At 39.0% G+C, this 26,550-nt stretch overlaps 3 non-coding genes across 3 annotated transcripts; all 3 read left to right on the top strand.

The window, feature by feature from the left end:
- The first annotated feature begins 20,406 nt into the window (after positions 1–20,406).
- On the top strand, positions 20,407–20,478 carry trnam-cau (transfer RNA methionine (anticodon CAU)). The gene has a single exon. It is a non-coding gene; the product is annotated as a tRNA-Met (tRNA).
- Positions 20,479–21,707: 1,229 nt separating this feature from the next.
- On the top strand, positions 21,708–21,780 carry trnar-ccu (transfer RNA arginine (anticodon CCU)). Its single transcript has one exon. It is a non-coding gene; the product is annotated as a tRNA-Arg (tRNA).
- Positions 21,781–21,787: 7 nt separating this feature from the next.
- Positions 21,788–21,859, top strand: trnam-cau (transfer RNA methionine (anticodon CAU)). Its single transcript has one exon. It is a non-coding gene; the product is annotated as a tRNA-Met (tRNA).
- Positions 21,860–26,550: the final 4,691 nt, after the last annotated feature.

Below are 26,550 nucleotides of genomic sequence, written 5' to 3'. Positions count from 1 at the left end.
GTGAGCTGAGAAAATAGGTCCAACAACTTCACGCTGTCATTGGCTGATATAGTAATTATTACAAGATGACATGCACAGTAAAAAATGCCTATCTTGAAACAAGCAATACACACTTAAATCTAGTTAAAGTCAAGCAAAAAAGAAAAGGGGGGGTGAGCAAAACCGACTTGGAAAGCATTCTTGAAAATAGCACACGTATCTAGACACAAAAAATGCTATTGGATCTCAAAACTAGACAAAAATACAAACATGTAAGCAAGTGGTGCTTATTACAAGCAATGAAAACTCAGTTATTCAAGATAGCCTTAGTTAAAATTAGTATTTCGGTTTCTTGATGAGCCGACTTTAAGAATTTATCCCTTAATCTAAGATTAATAATTAGCAAAAAAAAAAACAAACCAAAGCTTAAAATAAGACACCATTTCTTCAAACAGCATAATCAAAATAAGTGACTTTATCTTAAATTAAGGCACCAAAAGCATTGTTAATTTTAGCATTTTTATTGAAACGGGGGGGGGGGGGGGGGGGGGGGATAGGAATTTTACTGTGCATTCTTTCCTATCTGTATTTTGTGTGATTGAGCTGCTGTGACGAGGGAATTTCCGCAGTGTCGGATCAATAAAGTTTATTTTATCTTATCTTATCTTATCTTAAAAAAAAACCTCTGCAACATAGTTTCAGCAATTGTAGAAGGTGGTGGATGCAAGCGCAGATTTCTAGTAAATAAAGTGCAAAACAAACAACCAAAACTGTGAAAAGAAGCATCAAGCATGACATACTGTAGCTGCTTCACTGAATAACTGAAGTGTGCAAGTGGTCTTAGTCTTAAAATAAGGACAACCACCTTGTTCCTCATGCTGGTATATTACTGTACGCAAACCATTACTGTAGCTTGGTCCTGGTTAAATCTAGCTCAATATTAGCTGGAATGTCTTATTAAAACAAAGTTAGGTATATTTTCTTAAAATGAGATTACTTTTCTAATGCAAAACATGCTTGACAAGATTATTTTTCTTTTTACACAAAAAACAAGAATAACTTCCCCAGAAACAAGGCTTCTTCATTTCTTCTTCTTCTTCTTTTTTAAAAAAAAAAAAACTTTCTTAAAATTCCTTTTTTTGCAGTGTATGGTACCCAGAAACTTTTAGTCATAGAACTTGCATGACTGGCTTAGCTCATGTTACCGATAAACAGAATAGATAGTTATGCTACCTATATTCGAACAGCTTGCTGTGGGTGGTACGGTGGTGCAGTGGGTAGCATTGCTGCCTCACAGCTCCAGGGTCGGTGCTACATTTGACATGTTCTTCCTCCGTGTTTTTAGGTTTCCATCAGGTTTCCTCCTACTCTCCAAAAAACATGCAGGTAGGCAGATTGGGTATGCTAAATTGCCCCGAGATGTGAATGTGTGTGTGTGTGTGTGTTGCCCTGCAATGGACAGGCATCCCTCTCAGGATCAATTCTCCTTTCTTGCACCCAGCGTTCCTGAGATACGTTCCACATGCTCACCACAACCCTGGCCAGGATAAAGTGATTACTGAAGAAGAATGAACGAATGTGACAATGCAAACCGAGACTTGTTCTGAAATCCCAACTTCTGCGTTTCCAAGAAGTTCCCAGGCTGACTAGTTGACTTGGCTAATGTTTGCAGTGAACAAACTGGCTGTTGTATATTTTCTCAAGTTTGTTTACTGCTAAACAAATCACTAATATAACAATTCAAATTTAGAATCAGACATTAAAAACTCAACTTTTTGAGTCTGACTTTGAGAGAGAGAGAGAGAGAGAGAGAGAGAGAGGTGAGTTAGTTTAATAGTAATTCATTATCCAGCTAGCAATTAGAGGACATGATGGCATTTTCAAACTTCCTAATCACCGTTTCTAGCATTTTTAATACAGGTAAAGGTGTAGAGATTCTTTACACTCCATTTCCATGGGGTACTTTTAATAAGAAAATTGCAACAGGTTGAGCAAGGACGTTTTTGAAAACATTTCCATCTACCGATCGAGACGTGATAGATTAATCTAGTTCTCCTTTGCAGATACTTAACAGACACTAAGATTAGAAGATAAAGCTCTAGCTGTGTGCAGAGTATGTGCAGTGTGTAGGACGACACCAGAGTGTGAACAGATCCAGAAATGTGTTTCTAATAACACACAGTCTCATGCTGAGACCAATGCTTGGTTCGTACTGCGGCTTATTTTTTATGAATCACATTTACACACTGCTTTCTGTCAGGTAGTAGCAGGCCTAATAACAACAATCTGTAAATAATTATTTTATGTAGAACATACACGTAATTGGTGGTAATTTAGCAGCATCATTTTTGTTCTGTTTGGGCTGCGGTCATTTTTTTTTCTTCATATTTAATTTTTCTCAACTGAATTTATTAAAAAATGCACACGTTTCTTAATGCGCATTTTGGAGATTTTATTCGGATCTGGTGTTTCCCATCCAGCATTTTAATTAATTTATTTTTTTGCGATATTCTAGAATTAGCATAAAAATCCACTGAGCCACCACAACCTCACCACTGGGGCGGTGGTGGCTCAGTGGTTAAAGACTCTGAGTTACTGCTCAGAAGGTCAGGAGTTCAAGCTCCAGCACTGCCAAGCTACTACTGTTGGGCCCTTGGGCAAGGCCCTCAATCATTCAGTTATATAAATGCGATAAATGTAAGTCACTCTAGATAAGGTTGTCTGCCAAAATGTGTAGATGGAAACATGGCTAGTAAAGCAGATCCTCCCTGTCATGCTGCATGACACACACTTGAATCTCGAATCTGTGTCCTGAAACAGCTTGGATGTTTAAAAGTATTTTTATTCAATTACACTGCAAGCGTCACATGTGCTAAACGTTTATTATAACTTTCGTACTGTATAAAGTTAAAGCAGGGCTCGGTTTAAAGCAGATACACGGAAAACGAACAATCATTAATTCATCCATCTTCAGTAACCATGTTATCCTGGTCAGGGTCGCAATGTGTCCACAGCCTATCCCAGGAACACTGGGTGTGAGGCAGGAATACATCCTGGATGGGACACACAGTGCACCCTGCACACACACACATTTATATCTAGGGACAGTTTTGAGTAGCCAGTCTCTTTGCGTTAATGTTTTTTTTTTTTCCTTATCATAATTATTATAACTTTAATTCCATGCATAATTTGGGATTTACACACAATACCTGAATATATCAGTATCTCCAATAAGGAAAAAAATAAAAAAAACTGTTAGAATGGATGGAAAGTAATGTGCACCGGTTAAGAAGGAGGTCACGTAGACAGTCACACCTTTTATCAGTAATGCACGGGAGTGTTTAATGCTAACAGAAGCCAAAGTTTAACTTTTGGAATAGGTTAAATATATATGACAGTAATATTATGAATTTATGGAACGGTTTGAATTGATGGAATGAAGTTATGAAATACGTGCTTTGCTGTATTAAGCTATTAAACTAGTAGGCCTGCGATGTGCATGCTTAGGAAAAAAAAAAGGAGTTAAGGGATTCTCCAGGGTCGGGGGTTCGATTCCCACTGTGGCCCTGTGTGTGTGGAGTTTACATGTTCTCCCCGTGCTGCGGGGGTTTCCTCCGGGTACTCTGGTTTCCTCCCCCAGGCCAAAGACATGCATGGTAGGCTGATTGGCGTGTCTAAAGTGTCCGTAGTGTATGAATGGGTGTGTGAATGTGTATGTGATTGTGTGCCCTGCGATGGATTGGCACCCTGTCCAGGGTGTACCCCGCCTTGTGCCCGATGCTCCCTGGGATAAGCTCCAGGTTTCCCCGTGACCCTGAGAAGGATAAGCGGTATAGAAGATGGATGGATGGATGGGTTCTAGTTGGAAGCTCTAGTGTACTCTAATTTAAATTTAACCTTATTTTGTTAACAGTGTAGCTGAGTGATTCCATGATTGTGGCACCATTTGTGGCGCCAATATGTATGTAAAGTTATGGTTATGGTTAAAAAATACAAAAAAAAAAAAACCCAAACATTTTAAACACCAAAGGATTTACATGTTTCGGATAAATAATGTTAAACAGTTGAATAAAACCAGTAAAACTCTTAGAAAAGCAGCATCGTGTCTGTCTCAGCCCGCTGTAACTATACTTTACCGTCAAAGATAATCCTTAAAATTAAAAAGTCACTAGAATCATGTGTTTTTGTATTGATGTGTAAATCCGGTTAAAATCTCGTTTGAAACCTACTTTCTTCCTTACACGATAGGTTATAAAAATGTGTCAGTCCCAGGGCATTCACTTGTCTCTGTTACCTGAACACATTCATGCAGCAAAGACACCATGTTAAAAAAAAGTGAACTGGAGCCGAGTAATGTTAGTCAATTGCGAATCTGTTTTTAGAGGATTTAAACCTAATATGGTGAACAAATTATATTATAGAATTCAGGCAGTTTTACTGGGGTTATCTCATACAGTGTGGCAAGTAATAATCTGGAAAGACCTTTGTAATATCACAGTCTAAAACTGGATTTAAAGAGAAGCGAATCAGTAAATGAATCACATGTAAATGAATCACATGTAAATGAGTCACATGTAAATGAATCACATGAAAATGAATTACATGTAAATTAATCATATGAAAATGAATAAATAAATTAAAAGGAAAATCATAAAAAGCGTATAAAAAAAAAAAAAAAATAAAAAGGTTGCCTGAGATGGTTTAACACATTTTTAGCAAACAAATTCAGCCAGCTAACTAATGTTAGCTTAACATTTTTTTTAAAAAAATAAATAAAAATTTTGCTGCTCCTCAAACCAATTATTTAATCCCATTTACCCCCCCCCCCCCCCCCCATATGAACAGCTAATTATATACACTCACTAAACACTTTATTAGGAACACTTGTACACCTACACTTTCATGCAATTATCTCAATCATGTGGCAGAAGTGTAGTGCATAAAATCATGCAGATATGGTCAAGCAGCTTCGTGTAATGTTCATATCAACCATCAGAATGGGGGGAAACATGCAATCTCAGTGATTTTGACCGTGGCATAATTGTTGGTGCCAGATGTGCTGGTTTGACATCCAGTGAGTGGCAGTCCTGCAGAGAGAAAGCCTTGTTGATGAGAGAGGTCAACAGAGAATAGCCTAACTGTTTCGAGCTGACGGAAAACTACAGTATGTAACTCAGATCACCGCTCTGTATAAGTGTGGTGAGCAGAAAAGCGTCTCAGAATGAACAACACGTCGAACCTTGAGGCGGATGCTCTAGAACAGTAGAAGACCACGTCGGGTTCCACTCCTTTCAGCCAAGAACAGAAAGCTGAGGGTGCAGTGGGCACAGACTCACCAAATCTGGACAGGTGAAGACTGGAAAAATGAAGCCCGGTCTGACGAAACTCGGCATACAGATGCTTGTGTCAGAATTTGGTGCCAAGAGCATGAATCCATAGTATCAACATCCCTTGTGTCAACAGTCCAGGCTGGTGGAGGTGGTGTAATGGTGTGGGGAATGTCAATACCAATCAACCATGGCTTGAATGCTACGGCGTATTCGAGAATTGTTGTGCATCCCTTCATGGCCACAGTTTACCAATCTTCTAATGGCTACTTCCAGCACGATAATGCACCATGTCACAAAGCAAAAGCCGTCTCAAACTGCTTTCACGAATATTACAATGAGTTCAGTGTTCTTCAGTGGGTTTCCCAGTCATCTGAATCCAATAACACCTTTGGGATGTGATTCAAAGCATGAAAGTGCACTTGAAAAATATGATCTGCAGGAATTGTGTGATGCAATCGCATAATCATGGACCAGAATCTCAAAAGATTGTTTCCACCATCTTGTGGAATCCATGCCACGAATAACTGAGGCTGTTTTGAGAGCAAAGGCCCTATCCATTATCAGTAAAGTGTTCCTATCAAAGTGTTCAGTGAGTGCAAAATGAAAACAATGCTTTGGTTTTGTATCCAATATTTCAGCGCAATGTTCTGAGCTCATACTGATAAACTTTGATTGGAGGTCAAGTAATCAAGCTAAATACCCCAAGCAGGATTTATGGTGTTTTTTTTTTTTTTTTTTTTTTTTTTTTTTTTACTGTAGACTGATTTATTTGTCATATTTAGGGTAGAGAAGGAAAGGAATGAACTGTGGACAGCTGCACTGTCCAGAGGAGTGACCAGTGAAGAAACACCACTGCATCTTTGAGGTAATTTAATTTGTGAGTTGAATGACTTCCAGCAAACTTGGCATGAAAAAATAAATAAATAAAAAAGAGAGAATGGTACTCAGGGAAGAAAAAAAAAATGCAGCAGCATGGTTGAATGACAGAAAGACTCCTGAGAGTTGATGGTATGAGGGACAGCCTGAGGAAATAGATTTCCACACTTCCTGAGCAGTGAAGATTAATTTGAAAAGTCCTACACTTTGGCTCCCATTCTGTCTTTCCACTATATATAGCAATGTGTTGTTTTTTTGTTTTTTGTTTTTTTCTTTGAATCTCAGTATGTTCCTGCGGTATTTGCCTGAAATGTTGCAACTCCCAGAAATGTACTGCGTTACTTTAGGGAAAGGTGTCATTTTTTAAATCATTTCTGGTTAGTATGAGATCATTTTAGATGTTTAGCACCATAAAAAGTGATTATTTTGTTTGCGTCAGAGGCATAAAAATGCTGTCTTGGTTTTATATCAGTACATGAGAGCAATGACAGATATCCTTCAGTAAAACTAATGAACTTTATTTCCAAAAAGCTCTTTTCCACGTCGAGTTAATTTGCAGTGAAGCATTGATAGTCGTTTTGTTTTCATGTTTGTTTTTTTTTTTTTTTTTTCCATTCTCATTTCTAAAATGATCTGACACGATCCCCAAATTCATCAATTCCAAGACATCCAAAATGGTCTCCCATTCGCAAATTCATAATGCTTTATATGCCTCGATTTGTATTACGAGTTTCAAATGATTAGGGTTGGGGTGGAGTTTGCATTTATATATATTATTACAGATTTATTGACCAAATCCATCCACATCATCCATGCTCATACCGATTTTAGCTCACATTTCAGGATGTGTCTTTTCGAAAATTCATGTTTACGCTTGAACGTCCCACACGAATGAGAGTTTGAAACACTCTCATTCATATGCTGCTGAACACTCGACGTTGATTGTATTGACAACCACTTTGCTCTGTTGTGTTGAAGTGTGTTTTGGGTGTGTGTGTTTTGACCACACCACAGAGATGTGTTACATCCATCATTGGTGTGCTTCTTTTGAATTGCCTCCATCTGTCAATAACAGTGAGTGATGTTAAGGGACTGATGGTCTCTGTGGTAAACCCTTAAAAAGGTATCCCACGTGGTCCTCCTTCTCGGCTTTGTTGTTCCTTAATAACACGGCGAGACTCTGTAATTTGGATCCCTTTGAGTCCATTTGTTTTATGATGAAAGAGAAATGATCTTGTCATGGAAAATTTCAATTGGCTTAAATCTGTTTTAATATTAATAATCTATTATGTAAACGTTCTCTGAGATGGAACGTACTCAACTATACTATGCTATATTATACTACACTATACTTTAATATCATTTCACAGGAATTACCCAAGGAGAACTGAAAACTAATATATTTAAATCAAAACCTTAAAACCAGTTTTATTTAGACCTTCCAAGTATTGTACTTGTTACAGATCTCTAATATTTTTCTTTCTGACCAGCTACTGATTCCATTAATCATGTTCCTGTGCAATGTAAATATATTTATTAACTACATTTGGAACGTCCAGTGAAATACACAATCGTTTTTAGATATCGCATCCAATAATTGTTGTGCAAAGGCTGTCCATTAGTGTCAATGATATTAAAGTCATTGTTATGAAAAGAAAAAAAAAAGTGATGATGTGATCTTATGATTAAGTGTTTTTTATTTTTTTTATTTTAGGTATGAATACTAAGTCTGATAATATAATATAAATAAAAAGATAAAACAATAAGTCTAAATAAATTAATAAATAAGTAAATTGATCATATCTGATAATATCACTGATATCATTTATTATATCTGATAATATAATATAAATAAAAAGATAAAACAATAAGTCTAAATAAATTAATACATAAGTAAAGTAGGAAAGAAATCTCAGTTTATTAGATTTAATATTTATTTTAATAATCTGCTTTTTTTTTTTTTTTTTTTTTTTTAATTACCACATAAAGTTACATTTAGTTACCTGAGTATTGTACACAACATTAAGGGACATAACAGAACAGCACAAAATTCTGTACAGTTAATTGTATATAATTTTATGATAGTTTTAATAGCTGCTCCTACTTAACTGAAAAATATTTGGACTATAAGATTTTTGTATTATTCTTTCTGTTACGTTTTGTTAAAAAATAAATAAATAAATAAATTAATCCGTGCAAAATTTTCTGAGGTTCAGTATTTGAACAATACAAGAAGGAGAAAGGCTGAAAAAAAAAAAATCTTTATTCTCAATGAAGCTTTTTCTGTGTGACCTTTCAGTTTTCTCAACTACCTGAAGTGTGTTAAAATTAATTGGAGTAAGTTTCCAATACCAAGGCGTAAATCATTCATTAGCGGGTCTGCTCTGTCTGTGATGGAAAGGCTGGAGGTTCGTTAGGGCTGAAATGTGTGTCATTGAATCAGGGCCTGCAGACGTTCTGACCTTGCCCATGGCTATAACTCTTCAACATGTCCATTAATCACATTTCTCCAGCTTCAATGTTAGATTCTAAGCCAGTTGCTTCCTAGACAACTCCTGTTAATTCCGTGTGAATAATAAACCTCCTGGAGAAATTCTGTGAATCAGCATAATCATGTTCCACTCAAAACGAACAATTGGAAGAGAAACTTCATTAAGTTTGTGATTAACCTTGTGTTACCTTTTGTATGCTTTTATCTCAGAGATACTGCACGGGTTCGTAGCGTAAAAAGAGAGAAAAAAAAAAAAAACGTTATTAAGAAGTTGGTGCAACATTTGCTTCTGCTTTTCTTTCTATTAATGTGAAAAATTGATGGCAATACATTTTCCTACCACCGAGCAGCCATGTAACTGTACCTGTACCTAATGCATGAGTTATATAATTGCACTGCTTTTTTCCATACGTATTGCTTCTGGAAACAAAAGCACAATTATTTTAAGGAAGCAGTATTTTCATGCATCATGGGACAGCAGTGCGTGCCAGACAGAATCTGCGCTCCTGTTCCCTTACAGCTCACCATGAAATGGAAATTTTCATTCACTTAGAGGAGTCCGGGTGCTCCGCTGCAGACAGCTGTATATTTAATGAGAGCAGAGAGATTTAATTACTGCTGTTTTAAACAGGCAATACTTCTGCAGCAAAGTGACAAGGGATCCAGAGCCAAGAGACGAGCAAGAAAAAGAAAAAAAGAAGAGGAAAAATGTAGAAGATGCCTTCTCGTTCCCCTGAAGCCAGTGCTGACTATAACAGGCACTTTGGCTGCAATTATTCCAAATTTATTCCTCTGTTGTTTTCACAGACACACCTAAAGTGAGGGAATAAAAAATGGAGTGCATTAAGTATGTTGACAGGAAACAGGGCTGTCTCCAGGTATTTCTGTCACATCATAAGCTACATTCATTTTCTATAATCTTTATACTGATATACTTTATATTTTCATAACTGCTTATAATCGTTTACGAGCCCTCTCGTTAATAAAAGAGCTTCCGCTGCTTTGCTGTATTGTTTTAACAGCTGTAGTGCTGCGATGCTTCGAAAAATCACCGAACAAATGTGAAATAATACATAAAAACACTTCAGTGTAAATAATTCCCATTCCCAATGGAGATAAACCATTGGGCTTAAACCGTAAACTATTGATGTACCATATTTCTCTACTGTACGGTTGAAAACCTGCTGACTCACTAATGAGTTAACCGTGTTGATATGGAATATACTGATGTATACTACAGCAACTCTGACAGTAGTGCCAACTCTAATTCAGATGATATGGTACATTAATGCGCTTGTTGTAATACTTTATCGTTCCTGTAGTATCAGCTAATTTACAGGGAGATGTGTGGTGGACACGGCATCATCTAAATACTGTAAACCTTATAAAAATGTGTTAAAAATTTGGGTGACAATGAAACATTTGTAATCATTAATAAGGTGCACAGGGGGCACAGTGGCTTAGGGGTTAGTACTGTTGCGTCAACCTCCAGGGTTGCGGGTTTGAATCCCATCTCCACTCTGTGTGCACATTTCCATGTTCTCCCCGTTTCCTCTCCCAGTCCAAATGCATGCATTGTAGCCTGATTGGCATCTCATGATTGGTACCCCATCCAGGGTGTTCCCCAACTTGGGATAGGCTCCAGGCTCCACTGTGAACCTGTGTAGGATAAGCGGTATGGAAAATGGATGGATGGTTGATAAGGTGCAGTTTCTTTTTGGAGATTTTAATGAACAATTATGGAAGGAGTCTCCAGTTTCAGTGTTTACAATCAGTATGATTTCCCCCCACAGGATTTAAGACTGAGGAGTTTGCACTTTCCGGTTTCTTGGTAACATGACAAACTGTATTTTTTTGTCGTATGCAAGAGAGAGAGAGAAAAAAGAAAGGCTTGTAAAAGAGATAACATTAGTGATAACAGTCAGTGCGTTTACATGGACAACAATAATCCACTATTAATCCGATTAAGACAATACTGTGATTATGAAACTACCATGTAAACAGCAATTTTTAATGACCTTAATCCGATTAAGCTCATACTCGAAGTAAACACTAATTGAATTAAGACAGGTGGAGTACTCCTGTTTTAGTCGCATTATCGACGTGTATTACAGACATGTAAACACCTTAATCATACTATTAACGTCGTGTGAGAGTTTTCACCACATTTTGCAACAGGACACGATCACACACGGTAGTTCTCAACATTTTACGGCGAACAAGAGAGCACGGCTGCGTCCCAAACCGCGTACTTGCCTACTATAGGCCTGTAGTGGGGAAAAATACATGTATCTCAGCTACTATATAGACGGTAACTACGCGGTATGGGATGCAGCCCACGGCTTCAAGCAGTTATCTATTAGCACGTACAGTGTGACAAATAATTAACTGCACTTAAAGCGTTCGTAATTTTTTTACATTTTTTTTTATAAAAATACCCCAAACTGTATACGGTTCCATAACGAAGACCAACTGTATGTCGATGCGTGAAATTCTGGAGGGACGTCGGATGGCGTGGCGCAGTGAAGTAATGACGTGTGCTGTTAATCGAACTATGTTCTATAACACGTAAAACAGGTACATGAGAGGAGTATTCTAAAAGCGACTCATGTAAACACCTTAATCACATTATTATCTTACTCAGAGTAAGGTCGATAATTAGATTACTGCTGTCCATGTAGACGTAGTCACTGATAACTTGGGTGACAAATTAATGGAAAAACTGATGGCTCTGTTATATTGTGTTTATTTATTTATTTATTTTGATGGCATGGCATGACTCCACTAATCCCCTCAGGGGGAAGTTTCACTGCAAATCAATACAAAGTTCTTCTGACTGATCACCTTTATCATATGATGAAACGTTTCTATCCTGATGGATTGTGGTCTCTTCTAGAATGACTCCGCCCCATCCACATATCATGAATGCTCACTGAATGGCTTGATGAGGAGGAAAATGATGTAAGTCATATTCTATGGCCTTCACACATACCAGATCTCAACCCAAGTGAGCACCTATGAGAGATTTTGTAGCGACGTGTTTGACAGCGCTCTCTACCAGCATCATCAAAACACCAATTGAAGGAATATCTTTTAAAATGTCATTTCATTTATCCAGTACACTTTTTAGTCAGACAAAATTTTGAGGTCAGATGAATTATTACATTCTCCTTACTACTTTAATAATAATAATAATAATAATAATAATAATAATAATAATAATAATAATAATAATAATAATAATAATTGTATAATGTGATAAAATTGTATAATTTACATTACTCTATTAAATACTGCTTAATACCACAATAATGGAATTTACTATTTAGTATTTTGATGTAAATTTCTTACAATTATTATTTTCATGTATGAAATTGACTTTAAAAGTGTCATTTACCAGTTAACATTTAAATGCTTTTAAAATGGCATCAAGGACCAATGACATTTTTGGTTCATCTGAATGGATGGGCATAATTTTACTAATCTGAGCAGCTTTGAGTGCAAGAATAGAGATAAAAATGACAGCAGTCATATGAAATAAAGCTTTGAAAGGACGTGGAATACTCTGTAGATAAATATCGACATAACAGAGAAAATGATCTGTCTTGGGGTGAAAAAAAAAGAGGAAAGAACAGTGAAAAACAGTGCAAGCTAGGATCACAGCCAAACATTTTTCTGTACTTTAGAGAGAGGAGATCCCCGAGCATCCATTTAGGCTGATGCATGTCTTTATTTCATGTCAGTATGTTTGAGAGAAAATGCAGTTGAAACACTTTGGTCTATGGATACTCAGGGAGGCTCAGACAGATCTTCGGTACAAATATATGTTTCTTTATACATTATTGTTGACTCTGAGGGAACGTTCTAGTCTGTTTATTTAAACATGTCGGTTTCAGACGGCACCAGCAACTCAGACAAAACATCCGCATGTGCGCGCGCACACGCACGCACACACACACACACACACACACACACACACACCTGGTCCCATTGTGTTTTGTCTGGTCACTTGTTATGATGTTAATAAATCACACAACACTTCAAGGCAGATTTATTATAATTTTTTTTTTTTTTTTTTTTGCTGCTGGAGAGCTTCATACAGATGATATATTCATTAATGATCCGTCCCTGTTTTTCTCCCAGGGCTTCTCGTTATGAGCTCTATTGGAATTAATTGGGAGCACTATCCCGTATGTCCTTCAGCTCAAAGCAATCACTTTACACTCAACACAGAGAGCTACTAACTTAGTGTAAGAAAATGAGACTTTTCTACATGGCCATAAAGTGTAGAGTAGGCAGTTTTCTAATTTAGGTCTCCTAATGTTAAAAATTCAGTGCTTCTGTGCATAAGGGGAATGTTTAACCACAGCGCCCAAATCCTCCCTCCAGCAAATATTCATAATCTAAATGTCGCTCTGGAAGGGTTTAACCATTAGTACTTGGCCCTAATTAACTGATAACTGTTCAATCAAATTGTCCCGAGGCATACTGGATATACAACTTTCCATAAATGTAATTTTTTTTTTTTTTTTAAATAGTCATGTCTTTTGAGAGAGAGAAAGACAGAGAGAGAGAGAGAGAGAGAGAGAGAGAGAGAGAGAGAGAGAGAGAGAGAGACAGAGACAGAGAGAGAGACAGCCAGAGAGAGAGAGGGAGACTGAGAGAGGGAGAGAGACAGAGAGAGAGAGAGAGAGGGAGAGAGAGAGAGAAACAGAGATAGGTTTCTAGAGGGTTATGCAAGCAGCAAAATTTGCTGCATCTTATCATAAAGTAAAGTAGGATAATAAAAAACTATTACTACTAGGCTGACTTGATGCTTATATCATGCCTTGTGTATTCCTGTTTTAATTCATTCCTTTAGCAATATGTAACTCGTAACATTCACATACTGTAGGTTAATAAGTCTGAACTGAACTGTACCGTGAATGAAACAGAGAGAGTGATAGAACCGTTTACACATGTGTCTTGTATCTGGATTGTACTCTGATAACAGTTTAACTACTTGTTTACACTTGTAATGAAATGATCTGAAATCTGATTGCTGCATCATGGGATAATATCCAAATCAGCTCATAACACCAACTTCCTGTGTTTTTAGTTGTTTTGTGCAGAAAAATGGTTGCTGCATTAAAAATCACAGTCTTGCAAGTCTGACCCTTTCTCCAGTGGAAACTCTCACCTGAATACTGTAGAACTGCTGCTGTAATCATAAACACTGTTCATCCAAGCACTTTTATTCACAGTCTGCCCGTACTGAACATCCATTCATCACACTGTTTAACCCTTACATGCACAACTGATTTATCGAGATTCTTTAGATTCTTACTAAGAATTGCATGCTATATGGATATGTTTCACTAATAGTAAAAAGTAAATGGATTTTCCATGAGCAAAAAGGGCTAAAACTGTTTGCCTGAAATAATATATATATATTTTTTTTTTAAATCCAGTGTCCAACATTTTTAACACTGAAGTCTAATATATTTAGTGTTGAAACATGGGCAGTGTGGTTCAATTTTGAGTATATTTCATAAGCTTAACTGCAATGTTCATAAATTCTAATACAAACTGAGTCATAAGAATTATTATACATTTAGAACCATGAGATCGTGTTAAAACAGAGAGACGTTCGTGCTAACTCAGCTGTAACAATGGAAATATAATTCTTCTGTGAGAGAAACCTGCTTTTTAGTAACTCTCTTCCCAGAAATCACCAAAAACCATTGTTTATGGTACTACTCATTCACCTGCATTCAACTCCTTTTTCAGCAGTTTCCTGTGTTCTGCATTCTGCGTCTCTACCGCCTTGTCTGTTTTTCTTTCCGCCCAGTTTTCCCTGTTCCATTTTCTCAGTGTTTGGATTAAGGCAGACTTGAACTTCCCCCCCTTCGTCTATGTGCCGCTCGTGAATCACAGTGTAGCAGGAGACCCAGAGGCCGAGGTATGGTGGTGGAGGTGGACGTGGAGGTGGTGGGTTGGTGTAATCGGGGGATGTGTCTCCTCCTTAACAAGTACCCTACGCCTCTGTCTCTTCTCAGTCTTTATATTTTAGACTGATATATAACAAACACCTAGAAAAAATGAGATTTTTACATGAAGGCTGTAGCAGGAATGAATCAATGGGGAATATTTTCCAGAGTGTCAATGGTTCCCATGGTGATGTCATAGATGGCGGAGTGAAGTACTGTGGGAATTGGCCTCCCAGACCTCTGCAAACCGCAGCGATGTATCTCTCAGCACAACCCCCTTTCATAAGGTGTCAGATAGACACATGTGTCCAATGAGTGCAGGCTGTGGTCGGTGTTTCAAGGCTCAGCATGTTCCTCGGGTTAGCCTGATCTACGGGGGAGTTAGTGTTGAGATCGTTTATCATAGAGGTACCGTTTTAATAGGACAAAGAATAGAACAGCTGTCTCCAAAAGACAGTATAAATCTTTGCTCTCTTGTAGTTAATTAAGAATTCAAAGCTGACAATGAGGATATGGTGGAGACCGAGACGATAGCTGTATTTGTCAACATACAGCAGTTATTCAACATGACCTTACACAAATTTGTACCGAGTCACATCATTTTACAATTGTGTGAAACGTTGCGAAGGTTAAGCTTATGACTTAAAAATGTCCACATTGCCCTTGTGTGTTTAAAATTCTAGTAAAATGCTAGAAAGCAGTGGCGGAAATTAGTAAATAGGAGGCAGGCTTTGGAGAAAGCGAGGCTGTATTTTATTTTTTTTATTGAGCGCTTTGATGAAACTGAAATCATTCCTAAATCAACAGGCACATATAACATGTCCTTTGTCATAACATTGGTTTGTTCATGGTCAACGGTACTCTCTCTATTGTGGGTCAAAGACAACACAAACAGCTTATAAATCCACCAAATTCTTAACCACACACAGGGGTAACCACTCACTCATTACCCGCTCGGGCTCCGCGACTCTTCCTCGCATTCGCAGTCGGTGCTGCAAATTTGTCAAGATTTCTCAAGGGATCAGGTACCTATCTGTCGTCCAAGGACCATGTTTACATCGGGCTGCTTCATGTGGCTTCATGCATCAGGATTGGATTATCCACATAAAAATGCAGATGTACATACACACAAGGTGCTTGACATAAGATTCCAGTTATCATCCTTACATCTGTATTTATTTGTAACTAACAGTATATCTGGTATCAGGTAGTATGATTCTAAAAACCTGCCTTCTGGTATTATATTTTGGAGACTGCAATATGACTCCTTAGACTGACAGGGCAGAAAAAGAAAATGCATAAAATAAAGATGATGCTGATGCAAGTATACCCAAACAGTTCTGTCTGTTCTCATCCAAGCCCTCTTTATTATTTCTATGGACATGGTACTGGAAAATAAAGTACAATTTTAGAATTTGGAATTGCCAGAATAACTTAATAACTTAACGTACATACATACATTAATATAAACCTGTTTTATTCCTACCATTTGATCTGATTGGTCAGAAGGTGTTCATTGATTTTCGATAAGAGTAGCTCTGTCTGAAAATAGTGCTTTCTATAATTCAAATCACATGCTTATAGTAATGCACTCCTTCTATAAAATGTTAACATGTCCATAGTAAATATCTACACAAGGACAGATGTGTTTTCTGCATAGAGACATTTATGTAGCATTTTCGGAAGGAGTCTCCAGTGTCAAATCATAAAAAAATTGTCACGTAGATAACCATAAGGCTCACGGTGCCTTCGTGGTTAGCATGTTTGCCTCACACCTCCAGGGTCGGGGGTTCGATTCTTGCCGTGTCCTTGTGTGTGCGGAGTTTGCATGTTCTCCCCGTGCTGCGGGGGTTTCCTCCTGGTACTCCGGTTTCCTCCCCCAGTCCAACGACATGGATGGCAGGCTGATTGGCATGTCCAAAGTGTCCGTAATGTATGAATGGGTGTGTTAATGTGTATGTGATTGTGCCCTGTGATGGATTGGCACCCTGTCCAGGGTGTACCCCGCCTTGTGCTCCCTGGGATCCAGGTTCCCCACGACCGTGTAGGATAAGCGGTATAGAAGATGGATGGATGGATGGATGGATATCTAACCATACATAGTATGACACGCAGTGAAATGCTTTTTATGACCGCACAGATATATAAAAGAGAATAAAAAAATAAGATAAAACATGATAAAGATAACCCTGTCCAGGGTGTACCCCGCCTTGTGCCCCCTGGGATAGGTTCCAGGTTCCCCTTGACCCTGAAAAGGATCAGCGATATAGAAGATGGATGGATGGATGGATGATAAAGATAAAAAATATAATAAGAAAAAATAAGGAATACAATATATAGAGAATAAACCTAGAATATATGAAGAGAAAATATTAGAAAAAAAATACAATTAGAAATGTATATTTATATATCAATATCAGAAAATTATAATGAAAAAATTACAATTATATGTAGTAAAATAGTAAAATTACAAAACTGAAAAAGAAAGATGTATAATTATAATACATTTAATGGAGTAGAAAAACTACATGTGCAAATGAGGTGTGCAAATATGACGTGAGTGAATGTAAGCTGTAAAAAAATGTAATAACAGGCAGGATGAGGTAGTGGATGTTGTATAAGTCCAGTTCAAGTCCTTGGTGTTCCCCTGGTTGAGGGCCTGAAAAAGCATTTAAAAGCTCCTTCTCATTCTCTCTGTGTTGGCCTTCAGGGAGCAGAAACGTTTCCATGACCGTAACAATGAAAATCCATTGTTGGGATGGCCGAGGTCCTTCATTATCCTCCTGGCCTTGGTCCAACATCACTTGTTGTAGATGGACTGCAGGTCAGGGAGCTCAGTACGGATGATACGCTCAGATTTAAACAATCAGTACTTCAAAAAATCCGAGGTAAAGTTATCTGACACGGGTCTTCAGCACTTTGGAGTTTGGAGCCCTTTCCTGTTACAGTACGAACATGACAAGCTGCATTTTTTTTTTTAACATCAAGAGAGAATAAAAGAGAGGCTGGTGAAGTAATAACTGTTTAAAGCTGCGATACTACAAGTGATAACAGGAACTAACTTGTTTTGCAGGCATCCCACAGCATTAAACGTAATTATAACTGGATAAACGTACAATAAAGGTATATTCGTCGTTCTTTAATAAATGAAAAAAAGAAGTCATAGTTTTCAGACATTTCAGGATGTAGTTATTGGAAAACTTCAGGGTTGTAACTGTTACTTTGTATCAGGAGTTCTATTGGGATGGAAAAAAAAAACATTTTTTTTTTGTTGTTGTTTTCTTTTTAAATAGTGCTCTGGACAAAATAATCAGAAATAAGAGTGCATTGTATCTGAACATGTCAGTGTTAAGATGTTTATTTATATTCTAAAAATCATTTTTAAAAAAGTGAATCAAACTTCAATTCAAATTTTATTATAAAGCTTCGATTCTTCTGAATGTTGAAAGATTGCTTAAGATACACAATTTTTACAAATGACAAAGATACAATATATACAGGGTGTCCTAAAAGTCTCCATACATAGGGGACTAAGTTTGCCAGCACTACATCGGTTGTGCCTTCGTCAGTGGACGTCCGTGGACGTCCAGTTCTTCTCGGTCGTTCTGCAACACTTCCAGTTATTTTGAATTTGCTAATAAGTTTGGGAACAGTGTCGTGTGTGAAGTGCTTGCGGTGTTTCCTGTTTAAGTCCATCACAACCTTGCGACAGCGTCCTGATCCAGCCATGAGAACAATTTCAATACGTTCTTCTTCTGTCAAATGCATTCTTAAAGACTATCTGGAAAATATATATATATATATATATATATATATATATATATATATATATATATATATATATATATATCAATTAAGAATTAATGAGAATAAGAATTTTGGAAGACTTTTTTGCTAAAAAGTGTTCATTTCCCCTACGTATGTAGACTTTTGAGGCACCCTGTAGTTTAAACGTGACAGAGTAAACCTATGCGTTCGGAATATAAATCGTGCACATGCAGAGACACGCTGACATTCAACTATTTTCAGTCATAATATGAACGGATCATGTCACAATTATTACATGAAGTCTTTGAAATACGTGTTTGGTATCTGATCTAGCGCAGTCAGATAGTAAACATAGCTCTCACTCTGCACTAGTCATCAGTAGGAAATGTCTGCATGATGGATTGAAATATTAAGCCAGGCTTAACTGTTAATGCGTTTTCAGTGCACAGACACATATCGTGATCTCAATGCAAAACCCTTTCACTACTTCCTGGAAAGTTTACTGCTATTCGCTGACGGCCACGGCACGCACCCACACGCACCCACAGAAACATGCACGTGGGTACGCAGACGCAGAAGAAGAAAAAAAAAATTGTGAATTATTCAATCCATATCTTTCAAACATGTCTCGGAGTGAGTCAAGGTGACTGGTGACTGTCTTTATTGTCTTCAAATAACAACAATGGAATTCTGAAAGTCACTTTGTGTTAGTACTAATAGACATTTCACAAGATCTTCACAAGCTCTTGATAATAGAGAGCCTTCAATAGATATTATTGTTCAGGATTATTCTGTGTAAATTTATAGAGGTCTTTCTCCTGTCTGAATTCCAGTGTATATTTCTACCCAGAGGTCCTCTGGAGGTCCATCCTCTGCTAGCTCCTCTCCCTTTTAACAATTGCAAGTAAATAACTTGGTTAACACAGCAGGGGTTTAGAGATATGATTTGCGACACTGAGCTGAGCAGCTTGAACTGCGAAGGACAAGGTGAAAAGGAAGCGAGAAAGTTTGAGGAGGCACATTTTTGTAGGGACTCATCTAAGGTGGGTGTGGCCGGAGTGTAGCCCGCTTCTTTGTGAGTAATGGCTGTCTTTGGGCAGGATGCACTAGGCACTGAGACACTCAGTGTTGGTTGCTGCCACAATAGAAACACAATTTAGCCCTACTCCTCCTTTCTTGTTCGAGAATGGAGTACTTGACCAATTGGCCTACTCTTCCACTGGCCTATGCCAGTTAGTGCGTTCTACGTGAAACCTGGGGGCTGACAATTCCACTGCAGGGGGTCGAGATGAATGGAGTGGTCAATACGCGCGTCCAGGGATTTCTGCTTGTCGCGATATGCTATTTTGATGAGTCTGGCCCGGTTCAGTCCTTGATGCTAAGCAGATTCCAGTGCAGGTTCAGCTACCCGCTGGCAGAGGCAATGGATCTGGATTCCAGGGCATATTCGCTGGCTCCTCGACTTCCCTGGGTGACAGTTTTTCTCTGATTTCCTTTAGCCTCTGGAGCATGATCAAACAGTTGGTGAAACAGATTGAAGAAACGGTCAGAGGAGGGAATGTGCTCTCCACCTTGGTTCCACATTGCAGTTGCTCAGATCAGTGCTTTGTCTATGAGCAGGTTTATGAACTGTGCCACCTTAAATTGTTCTGAACCTCTGACTTGTTTGTAGAAATATAGAGAGCCCTGTAGAAGAATGCCTGTACACTGAGCAGGTTCACCTGAATATTTGCCCGGCCGAGCGATGAGCGGGAGAGCCAAGGGGTTGGTTGCCGCCATAATCGGTATAGGTGTTGTCGGTGTGGTGGACAACTGTGTGATTTTCACGCCGAGCATAGCTATCTGCCGTTGTCGCGCCCTCGCTAGACCTTCTTCAGCCGCTATCGAGAGAGCCCCGCATGGACCCCGACGGTGTCCCAGTGGCCTAATGGATAAGGCATTGGCCTCCTAAGCCAGGGATTGTGGGTTAGAGTCCCATCTGGGGTGTCCGTGAAGCAGAGTGGCGCAGCGGAAGCGTGCTGGGCCCATAACCCAGAGGTCGATGGATCGAAACCATCCTCTGCTAGCTCCTCTCCCTTTTAACAATTGCAGAGTAAATAAAGTATAGCTATCTGTCTATCTCATGTTGCCACTCACACACCCCCTCTGTGTCCATGTTGATTGCACAGTATACTGCAGAGAATGCTTTCTTTAAGAAATAAACAACAACAAACAAACAAATCGAAAGCGTGAAGCAGAGATCAAGGTCAACAGGGCAGGGATGGGTTGACTCTGGACTTCTGATGTAAGTAGAGGTGGTTAACACAGCAGGGGTTTAGAGATATGATTTGCGACACTGAGCTGAGCAGCTTGAACTGCGAAGGACAAGGTGAAAAGGAAGCGAGAAAGTTTGAGGAGGCACATTTTTGTAGGGACTCATCTAAGGTGGGTGTGGCCGGAGTGTAGCCCGCTTCTTTGTGAGTAATGGCTGTCTTTGGGCAGGATGCACTAGGCACTGAGACACTCAGTGTTGGTTGCTGCCACAATAGAAACACAATTTAGCCCTACTCCTCCTTTCTTGTTCGAGAATGGAGTACTTGACCAATTGGCCTACTCTTCCACTGGCCTATGCCAGTTAGTGCGTTCTACGTGAAACCTGGGGGCTGACAATTCCACTGCAGGGGGTCGAGATGAATGGAGTGGTCAATACGCGCGTCCAGGGATTTCTGCTTGTCGCGATATGCTATTTTGATGAGTCTGGCCCGGTTCAGTCCTTGATGCTAAGCAGATTCCAGTGCAGGTTCAGCTACCCGCTGGCAGAGGCAATGGATCTGGATTCCAGGGCATATTCGCTGGCTCCTCGACTTCCCTGGGTGACAGTTTTTCTCTGATTTCCTTTAGCCTCTGGAGCATGATCAAACAGTTGGTGAAACAGATTGAAGAAACGGTCAGAGGAGGGAATGTGCTCTCCACCTTGGTTCCACATTGCAGTTGCTCAGATCAGTGCTTTGTCTATGAGCAGGTTTATGAACTGTGCCACCTTAAATTGTTCTGAACCTCTGACTTGTTTGTAGAAATATAGAGAGCCCTGTAGAAGAATGCCTGTACACTGAGCAGGTTCATCTGAATATTTTCCCGGCCGAGCGATGAGCGGGAGAGCCAAGGGGTTGGTTGCCGCCATAATCGGTATAGGTGTTGTCGGTGTGGTGGACAACTGTGTGATTTTCACGCCGAGCATAGCTATCTGCCGTTGTCGCGCCCTCGCTAGACCTTCTTCAGCCGCTATCGAGAGAGCCCCGCATGGACCCCGACGGTGTCCCAGTGGCCTAATGGATAAGGCATTGGCCTCCTAAGTCAGGGATTGTGGGTTCGAGTCCCATCTGGGGTGTCCGTGAAGCAGAGTGGCGCAGCGGAAGCGTGCTGGGCCCATAACCCAGAGGTCGATGGATCGAAACCATCCTCTGCTAGCTCCTCTCCCTTTTAACAATTGCAGAGTAAATAAAGTATAGCTATCTGTCTATCTCATGTTGCCACTCACACACCCCCTCTGTGTCCATGTTGATGGCACAGTATACTGCAGAGAATGCTTTCTTTAAGAAATAAACAACAACAAACAAACAAATTTGATGCTAATTTGATTTGATGCAAATTTGTTTGATGCTAAGCAGATTCCAGTGCAGGTTCAGCTAAGCAGTGATTAGTGTTAGTCAGTGTTATAGATTTAACCAAGTTCTTTGTCTGTATATTAACTGATCTAAAGCCAATACGGCTTATAAACTAATTTAAAAGTAGATAAGGGTTCACAGTGTAGCAGAGAATTCTGGGAAATGGAGTTTATGTTCACAGATAGGGTTCATGTTCCATCCTACAAAGCTATGAACTTATTAACTGTTCACTCTCAGATTTTAATTAGACTCTAAATGCATGCTTTATTAAAGGCAGGTACACATGGACTATAAACAAGTTAAACCTATAAATAAAAAGTTGCAGGATAAGCACAGTGTGCTATAAATGTCTGATTAGAGTAAACAAGACCTCAGCCATTTCCCATTTAGATCTAAAATAGAGCTACATTTTTTTTCCCTTATTGCTTGAGATTTAGCAAAAAATGTTTTACAAATGTGTTTTAATGATATTTTTTTTTCCCTTTAAATCACATTTCCACATGTCAGGAGTGTTGTTGCGTTGCTGTTTTTCTTTGGAAGGCTGTTGCAGATCAATGTCTACCACTTGATTTAGGGGAATAAACTGCAACTAAATTAAATCCTGATCAATAAATCCTAAAGATCAATGTTCATGTACACCACTGAATGACATAAAAAAATGAATATGGATAAGTAATTAGGAAGAACCACTGGTGATTTTCAAAGTATGTTGGGAAAAAAAAGGGCCACCTGAATACTTTTCCAGACGTGTTTAAAGACGTTTATAGCAGGAGAAGCACAACAGCCGTGTTTGTTGCTAATGTAAACAGGCTGAACTCAACGCTCTCTCTTTCGTGTCATTACTCCTGCAAGAGCACGGAAAGAAAAGTCACTCGCTGGAGAAACGGCTCCCTTGACGCTTGTCTTCCTGGAGCAAGTCGGTCAAAAAAAAAAATCCACCAGTCGGTCATTTGCAAATGCAGACAGGAAGAAAGAGCAACTTTAATTTTTCCGACACGGCAAAGCTTTCAGGACGAAGGAATTTGCGCTTTGTGGTTTCTCAGTAACATGACAGAGTACACTTTTTTTTTTCTTTTTCGGCTTATTAATTTCAAGAGAAAGAAAAAAAAGAATGTCTGGTGAGGGAACGTCATTATATGTAATGATTAATGGATAAAAAGTACAACGTGTCAATTTTTTAATAAATAGAATTTTTAGTAGTGGCAAGTTGCTGAGGTATAAGAGGAAAAAAACACTTCAGAATGTGCTGCTATTGGAAAATAATCAACTTTGTGGTAGTAAGAGTAGCTATGCTTTGCATCCAACCCTGACATTGATAATTTTCCTAAACAGCACATTCTGTCGTGTTGTTTTACTTCCATCCATCTTCTATACCGCTTATCCTTTTCAGGGTCGCAGGGGAACCTGGAGCCTATCCCAGGGTGCATCGGGCACAAGGCGGGGTACACCCTGGACAGGGTGCCAATCCATCGCAGGGCACCCATCCCAATCCACACACCCATTCATACACTACGGACACTTTGGACATGCCAATCAGCCTACCATGCATAGGCCTACCAGCCTACCATGCAATCAGCCCACCATGCATGTCTTTGGACTGGGGGAGGAAACCGGATTACCCGGAGGAAATCCCCGCAGCACAGGGACCCCGACCCTGGAGGTGTGAGGCGAACGTGCTAACCACTAAGCCAACGTGCGCCCTGTTTTACTTACTTATCAACCTCAAAAAAAAGAAGAATATACTGATTTTAAAGGAGAATTTAGAGATTTTTTTCTTTGAGAAGTAAATACTGAACATCACTGAACATGTTTCTCTATCAGAAGGTCAAGCAGTAGGTCAAATCTTCTGAAATGTGCCCAAATCCAGCCCTCCCTATGGTTCAGGAACTTCATAGGTGATTAAACAGACCTCACGCTGGCAATTTTTTCCCCAGTTAAACCTATCCTCCTTTCATAAGTGCAGGTTTACAAACCTGAGAATGAGGCAACAAACGCGAGATGGGAATGTTCACAAGTAAATGAAAAAAAGAGAGATCTTTATAAGGTCTTTGATATATTTTTTTTTGAGTCTACAGAGCAGCCTCGGGCCATCACAGCTTTGAGAGTTTGCCAAAAATTCACTGAGTAAGGTTCAGAGCTCTTAATAGAGGGTAAGAGTGCAACATGATCTCTATCCATATTTGATATTGGCTGGAGTCAAAGTCACTCTGGTTCGCTGCTTGGATATGTGTTCCCGCTTAGAACGACTGCCAGAAGGATGTCAGTTCAATTTCACGGATATCCAGTTTAAAAATCACGACAAGAACGGGTGATTCTGAGGTTAATTACAAATACGATCCTCAAAGATAAGAGTGAAAAAGACACAAGAACAAGCTCAGAGATGGGTCTGATGGGGGGTCTGTTCCCACAGGACGGCCAATCACTCCAAAACAAACACCCTATCTACTTATGTCCTGAAGGTGACAGGCCAAAACATTTCCTGCTTCAATGAGTTCCTTGTGATTTGATTGATATGTGTATATTGTACAAGATCTAGGCCTCTGTGGTCTTGTAGGCTGACCACAAGCCAGAGTGTCTGTCTGAGTCTCACCTCGATTCCTTTTAGCTATTCTGCAGAACAGCAAACTGCATTCATGCCTCGCTAAATGCTACACAGAACTGACTGGACATGCTACGTTCATTAAGCAGAGCAGTAATCTAATGTCCCTATATGAAATTTTTCATGCGCCATGCTGCGCTTTAGGAATGATTGAGAGTAAATATACAATTGCATGGTGTGTGTATCCTCTCCTGATTGTTTCTGAGATGAGGACATTGTTGTTCTGGCAAATACTTGAAGACCACAATGAAAAAAAAAAAACGATCAGAGTCACAAAACTGTATTTTTTGGAGTTGTGCATCCACGGCTGTTGATTGAGCATTGAAGAATGATCTCATAAATGTACTTGGATGATAGACAGATCAGGGTCACAGAATTTTCCATTTAAAATAAAGCCATGCTATGGAGAAATGATCAGAGTCCATAGCCTACTGTGAGAAAATGATCACAGTCCAGTCACATGACCGAAATCAGCCAATAGGCTTTGAGTAATGAGGGACGCCCAGCTCCCTGTAAATGACAGAATTGTGGATAATATTCAAGTTGAGATTGATGTATAATGTATATTCTGTGAGTTTTCAGTATTTAAGTGATGTTGATGATGCTCAGTTGATTAAATTAGTATAAGTTCATCACTGTATTACTGTGAATACCCACGAAAGAAAGATCAGAGTCCGTGCAAGCATTTTTTCATGCTTTGATTAACACAGTGTAAACAATAATGGCTGATAACTTTTGGTGTCTTCATAAAAACTGTGAATGTGTCTAGTGAACATATCATCTAGATTTTCTCTCTTCTCAACTATTTGACATAAGAAGGTTCTGAACTTTTAAATTCAGATTCTGGAATTCAAGCACAATGTGACTCTGATCGTTTTATCATTGGTGCCTTCACTTGTTTGAAATGGAGGATATTTTGTATAACAAATTGTGCATAGTTGCTGACAGATGAGTGACTGTGACTATGTTTACATGGACAGCAGTAATCTAATTATTGACCTTACTCTGAATAAGACAATATTCTGATTAAGATGTTTACATGAGTCGCTTTTAGAATATTCCTTTCATGTTCCTGTTTTACGTGTTATAGAACATAGTTCGATTAACGGCACACGTCATTACATCCCCGCGCCACGCCGTCCGACGTCCCTCCAGAATTTCACGTATCGACATACAGTTGGTCTTCGTTATGGAAGCGTGTACAGTTTTGGTTGTTTTCATTTTAAATTTTTACGAACGCTTCCAGTGCGGTTAATTATTTGTCATGCCGTACGTGCAAATAGACGACTGCTTGAAGCCGTGGGCTGCGTCCCAAACCGCGTACTTACCGTCTATATAGTAGCCGAGATACATGTATTCCATCTACTACAGGCCTATAGTAGGTAAGTACGCGGTTTGGGACACAGCCGTGCTCTCTTGTTTGCCGTAAAACGGTTGAGCACTGCCGTGTGTGTACGTGTCCAGTCGCAAAATGCGGTGAAAACTCTCACACGATGTTAATAGTGTGATTAAGGTGTGTACATGTCTTTAATACACGTCGATAATGCGACTAAAACAGGAATACTCCACATGTCTTAATTCGATTAGTGTTTACTTCGAGTATGACTTTAATCAGATTAAGGTCATTAAAAATTGCTGTTTACATGCTAGTTTCTTAATCAGAGTATTGTCTTAATCGGGTTAATAGTGGATTATTGCTGTCCATGGAAACGCACTGAGTGTTAAATACACAGTACAGATAGCAAGAACATGTTTTTAATCCATACTAGAACCTCTTGCAACCTTCTCATATTCTGACATTATTTGTACATCAAATCCAACATGAAATTAGCTAGGTTCATTTCAAGGCTGGAACAAGTCTGAAATGATGATCCATCACATGGCAATATGTTGA

The sequence above is a fragment of the Ictalurus punctatus genome, chromosome 1 (genome assembly GCF_001660625.3).
Source record: "Ictalurus punctatus breed USDA103 chromosome 1, Coco_2.0, whole genome shotgun sequence".
NCBI lineage: Eukaryota > Metazoa > Chordata > Actinopteri > Siluriformes > Ictaluridae > Ictalurus > Ictalurus punctatus.
This window is presented reverse-complemented; position numbering and strand designations above follow the sequence as displayed.